This window comes from Apium graveolens, chromosome 5 (genome assembly GCF_009905375.1).
Source record: "Apium graveolens cultivar Ventura chromosome 5, ASM990537v1, whole genome shotgun sequence".
In the NCBI taxonomy this organism is placed as follows: Eukaryota; Viridiplantae; Streptophyta; class Magnoliopsida; order Apiales; family Apiaceae; genus Apium; species Apium graveolens.
The window spans coordinates 98,760,838-98,767,436 of record NC_133651.1 but is presented as its reverse complement, the minus strand read 5'-3'; positions in this window follow the sequence as shown (position 1 = coordinate 98,767,436).

Genomic DNA, 6,599 nt, shown 5'->3' with positions numbered 1-6,599 from the left:
CCCGAGATTTGACATCGGACTAGGAACGATCAAGTGATTAGACGTCGAGATCAACGAAGTTCCAACTGAAGAGTCTGAATGTTGGGATCGTATCTAGAATAGGATAGTAGTTTGACGATAAAGCCGAACGATCAAAGTCAAACCAAAGTCAATAACGGTTAAAGCTTATTGAGGCAAGTATTCCTGATTTTCTTTTAAAATACTGCAAGTATTCCCGAACTTTCTTTTAAATACTGCAAGTATTCCTGATTTTATTTTTAATACTGCAATTATTTCTTCGTTCCTATTCTAAGTTCAGAATAGTTAAATGTTTTATATTTCGCTGCAATTACTCTGATTATGCATGTTCTTTTATTCTTGTTCCTATAATTCGATTGCTCTCGTGAGAAAATACCCATTCTTTCGGGTTATTTGTGAACCCTGAATTGGGATGTTTTGAATTCAAAATGATTTGACATCAAAACACTCTACGGGATGGATAGTGATATTTTGGGGATTGAGTTTTACTTAATCCTGAGGACCGGGATGACTGGTGCCTCGAGATGGGCCGTAGTGCCTGGGGACCCGACTAGATCTGTATATTGAGATATAGATCTGTATTATATTCTGACTGATCAGCAGAATATAGTTGCGGACTAGTATCCAGTCTAATTTGTTGTTGATCGCCTTTAACGACAATCTCTCTCGAAAGGTTTTCATGATTCCAAAACCGGACAAAACCCTGATTCAGGAGATGAATCGGGGAATCGCTTGTCATTTTTGGATTTTAGTTAAAGGCTGGTGACAGCCAACGTTTATTCACTCACTCACTCAAAATAAATAGAATGGTTTAAAATTGTTTTCAGATTTTGTCCGGAAGTTTTCGTTGATATTAATGTTTGAAACTAAAATTATATACTTGTTGGGCATTTTTGGCTCACTCTTGCTTTGTAAATTATTATTTCTGCCAGAAACAAATAAGGATAAAAGTGAATAGCTTTGAAAGACAACAAAAGTTAGAGAAATTTCCGTTGCGAGAGGTTGAAGAGGTTAGAAGAATGTGACAAGAGCGTTAGTTCAAAGGTATTTACACTTGTATTCTAGTTATTGTGAGTTGTAAAGGGTTAGATTCTTGTTTCATACCATAACCTATAAATGATCCGGATTCAAGGGGTTATTTGTTTATTATTTTATTTTATGTAAAAAGTGTTTAGTGACACCAAATTTTGACCCCAGATTTGGGCTGTTACAAGTTGGTATCAGAGTTGCAGGTTATTGGTCACTGAAATAAGAATAGGTGAGAGTAAGATAGGAATGATAGGTCGTACAGGATAGGAAAAAACCCTAGGCATACTCAGGTTAAGTTGAGTTGAGTACGAACTAGGGTTAGCAGATCCGATCTGGAGTTGCTAAGATAGGATCGTTGGAAAAGTGTAAGGCGAATATCACAACGTTATAGGTATAATGAGTTCTCAGATCATACAATAATGAGGGATCGACAGATTGACGGAGACTGGGTATGTTACCCAATTGTTCATGCGGTTCTGAAAAAAATGCGATTGATTCTTGTGAGAACTTGTAAAAGGAATGCTAGGTGAATTTTGGTATGATCTAACTTCGAATTAGGTATTAGGATGAGTTCAACGTCGAAGACAACCAGTTGATGGAAGCTGATGAAGAAATAATGTTGCGCGTTTCAAAGGCACCACCTTTGCGAGAAGATTCTTATCATTTATCGTGAGCTGCGCGAGGAATAATATCTACTTTACTAGGTACAGGTAAGACTAGCAAAAAAGGTGCGTCCTTACCTACGGACAGAACATCGAATCACATGCATGGTTGTAAGCATAATGTCAAGAACGATGACAAGAATGTCAAAGATAGTACTAAATGTCAGCGTTGCGATAGAATTGCGAATAAAATGATTTACGACGGTGAATGAAGTTTTTATGACTAATCAGTGCGAGCTGAATCCGAGGAAATATAGAAGAAGTACCAAAGTGAAGAGACCCTTATATGGACATTCTTTTAATTAGACATTTCATTGATAAATCCGGAAAATAGCAAGTAACTTATATAGTAATGACGACCAAATATTTGATTTCCAAAATTTTAAAATGAGATTTCGGAAAAGATTTTCTTAATAAACTTTCAGAAGATTTTTGCATGAAATGAGTTTTACAAAGTGGTTGTCAATCACTACTTAAGTTCTTGTTATTATAAACAGAAAATGACCTAAAGAGAAGAATGGAATTAGACCCAGTGTTGTTAGTCCAAAGAATCAAGTAGAACCACTAACCGAAAGAAAGTTTAAAGTTTTTCGTGAAAGACAAAAGTAAACTTTGTTTAATAAAATCAATAATTGAATCAACATATAAAATATTATTTATCCAATGTATAAAATTATTAAAATTTAACGAGATTCGTGAATCGAATGGACTGGGGATGATTGAAGGAGATGGCAGAATCTTTTAGATGGTGGAAGGGGAATCATATTTTATCGATGAAAATGAGGCGTTGCGTGATCGATGGTTATTTTCTGCAGATAAATGGAATCCAAAGCAGTGGTTATAAATTTCGCAAGGACGCAATTATGGTTAAATCATTACAATATGGGGCATGGAGGCATTTCCAGATGACATTCCGAAGTTATAACGTGACCTAAACGGTGAGTATCTCATCCGAATGGTCCCTGGAGGCATATATAAATGGAGCGTGGACGGTGACCAATGGTGATCTACAATGTTATTCTTTTTCAAATACGATAGCATATGTTCTTCTCGAGTTTTGAATACGTACGAGCTTCTTCTGTTGATAAATTATATGAGGCGAAAATGAAAGAAAATTTATTGTATTCCTTCTGAATTGTTTCTCTTCTCAAATCCTTGATTGAGACAACAGTGTTGTGATATGACGCTTTGTTGAAATGACGAAGAGTCGGGTGGGACGCCACCTAATCATGTGTTGTATGCCATATAGTATAAAAGACTGGCCATCTTGAGTACGAATGTGGTTGTCTCATTCACATCTAACTTTTCACTCATTTTTCTTCCTTCAATTTTTTGATTTACAAATTCTTTCAATCGGTTGTTGCATTGTTATTCCTTATTCCATTTTTCAATCGAAATCATGTTCACAAACTTTCCTCTTGTGTAGAGTCTGTTCTTTGACGATTACAAAAGAAATGGAATAGTCCCGGGTGATAGGTAGAATTACGCGTCGAAGGAAAATACGATTATAAGCCAAGAAATGGTGGACATTTACGAGCAAGGAAGAATGGATACACCGACAACGCGGTCGTGGCAAAGACATCAAATCTGGCAATTATTCGTATTACAAGGATCTCATCAGTATGGTAGATTATGTTAATGCGATTTTGATGAGAAATGAATCGTTAGTGAACCGTAATAATTAGATCGGTTACGAAATAAGGAAGTAAAGTTGTGTGCTTCAAACGGAGCAAACGGGTATCGGGACGACGATCAAAGATCAAGGAAATTCTGAACAATGACTCAGACATGCAATTACGACGTGAAACATTCCTTCGTCGCTGGAGGATACTTGTCGTGAAGATTCAAGATGGGAGAAATCTTGAATGTAACCAAATTTCGAACGTGTTTTTCAAGAAATTGTGAAGTTCTCTAACTTGTGTAAATAAGTGATTGTGAATTCAATGCTCATACCCGGGTCAGTGACGAAAGTTCGATACAAAGCCATAAGTAGAGATGAAGCAATGGTGACTCGACTTTGAAACTTTTCAAGAAATAATGATCTAATGATTGAGTTTCCACCAGATTGTGACGGTAATAATGAAGACCATGCACAGTTATTAAAAGATAAACCGATTAATAATGGTCAGAAATAAATTAAAAGAATCATGAAATCAAAGCTTAAGTTCATTAATAACAATTCGTAATATTTCGAATGGATTGAGAAATGTATGGTTATTTTAATCATTGTGGGTTTTAGACCCAATCCAAATTAAAAGGATATATACTATGCCAGTCAGATGTTGATCAAAGGTGAATTGTGGGAATTGATGATTTTGGTTGATGAAAGTGGGTGGATATGATTATGGACGATTCGGTTGATTGATGGTGTCGGCTTGAGTCCGACTGGTAGTCAATGGTGTAGGGGAAGTGCTGCCCAAATTTTCAGAGATTACCCTATAGTTAAGGACAAAGAAGTATATTGTCGTTCTCGTCAGTACTCCAAACAATTGCGATCTCGGTTCTTGAGAAAGTTGTTATGACCAACCCGACTTTATATAATTGGTCTTTGATTTCAGTTAGCTAGTCAGCATTTGGTTTAAGTGATCAGTTAAAGGAGTTAATTGATCAACTTTACCAACTAATGGTTAGTTAAATGGAGATCGATTCCAATTAGATTGAGTCAAGCTCTAACATGATTTCCAGCTCCGAAATCAAAGCAATAAGAAATTTGGAAAATAACGGCGTTAACGTAAGTTGAAGGCTTAGCTCAATTAGCGTGATCAGGTGCAAGGTTTGATCCAGAAGAATACACTCTTTTCGATGAATAAGAGGAACAGGAAGTTATTGGTACACGCTAGTGAGAAGAATATTTTTAAGAACTGAAGGTTCAAGATAAAGTAAAGGGATTATATCATCTGCAATCGCGTTCCAGGAAGAACGTGGATGTATACCCATATCGAATGACGAATTAATGAAAGATTTGAATGTACTTTTCTTTTGAACGGCGATTGAATGGAAGTTGATGTAGAATAATGGAAAGCTCACAAATTCAAGCACCCAATGAAAGACGGAAATTGATGAAGTCCGCATGTGAACTCAGGAAAAAGATATGATGGTCAATGAAGAGAAGTCAAACACGCGACATGTGATACGTCAAGCAAGGCTAAGGAAATAACCACCGAGGAAATTCGATAACTCTGTTAGTAAGAATTTAAATAGTACAAATAAAAGCCTTCATTCCAGTGTGAACTTCAGAAATGACCTATCCAATAATAAACAGAGTAATATTACTAAGAAAAAGAAATTCGTTATGTATGAAAAAGATAATGAATAATGAGAATGAAGAACTAATCAAGACAAGAAGTGGAATCAAAAGGATGATAAAGAAATTTTATAAAATAATCCAAAAAATATGCAAGTTGGGAACGTCGGTTGTGCCAGAACTATTAGAAGAATGAGGTGAAACATCGATAGTTAGAGATAGGAATTCGTTCCAAAAATGCGTGTAAACAGGGATGATTAAACAAAGGTATTGATGGAGAACTACAAGAGAAGAACGTTGCAATGAATCTCATATCAGAATTCTTTAAAATTAAAGTGAAGTTCCAGGGGTTCGAACGAATGAATTACCAAGGGTACCTCAGGGAATGAGGTAAGAATTTCTCGTCAGTTACTGCACAGAGTCAAGCTGGTGTCAAAAGCCCTGTATCGTCTAACTCAATAGGGATGAAATAATAAGTGAAGGAAAACTTCAGAAATGTGGAATGAAAGAATATAATGAAATAAAGAGTAGTTTGCGTTGTGCACAAAAGTAGTCATGGAAAAAAAGAGAATAGAGGTATGAAGTTACGTGTCGATTATCAGAAATTGTAAGTTTGAAGACTAAGTGAACACAATGTACCAGGAGTATTCGGATAATGTAATTGTATTTATTGATAACATCCTCACTAATTCAAGGACTAAGGAAAATCAAGTTGAACGCCTGAAGATATGCTTGCGAAGAATTGAACAATAGCAACTGCATTTTCAGCTTCAAGGGTATGAATTCTGGTTATGATAGATTATGAGCTATGATTGTATGATTAACTACCAAACAGGAAAGGTCCATGTAAGGACAGCTGTTTTGACTAGGAAGAAAAGAGTGAATACCATTAAGATTGTTGGGAAATGGCTAAAAGAATTGGAAAAGTTAGGAATTGAAAAATAGGTTTTGATCCGTCTTCTGGGTTATGCTGATAGTTACTTTGTTATTGGATATCAAAGGTGGTATTTATGCAGATGATTGATGTTGACTTCAGTATGGGACGTTGTGAGCATCAAAGTTCGTATTGATATCTAATTTGATATGAAAACAAAATAGGTATTAGTACCAAGAGACCGGATTTTTGAATAAAGTCCTAATTCATTCCGTTCCAAATTAATGTACTTTCTTTCAGATAGTAACAGATTCTCGCTCAATGAATATACTCGATAGTGATTGAAAATAAATTAAAGTACACCTTAAAGTGGTGAGTTAAATGTAATTGTCGAAATTTTTCCTTTACTTTTAGTTTTTGAAATAGATTTAGAACGTTTCTAAGTATACGACGCCATGAGCTTAGCGTACCGGGCGCAGATGAATAGAAAGTGTAAGAAACCGATTAAAGATTCCTGTATACGATTAAAAATGATCATGGGTCAAGCTAATCGAAGAGAAAGAGGCCTGGAACGTAAAATAGAACAGTCAGTGAAAATGGAAAGCAGACGTGAGCAAACTATCGGAATTAGACAAGAAATAAGATTCGTGTAAATTAAGTTAGTCCTTTGAAATAGTGAGATAAATAGAACGATCGTGAATTAGTTGGTCTTGTTGTCTCAGGTATAACGAGTCCATAAGACATTCATGTGTGTATGACTACGAAAATTCAT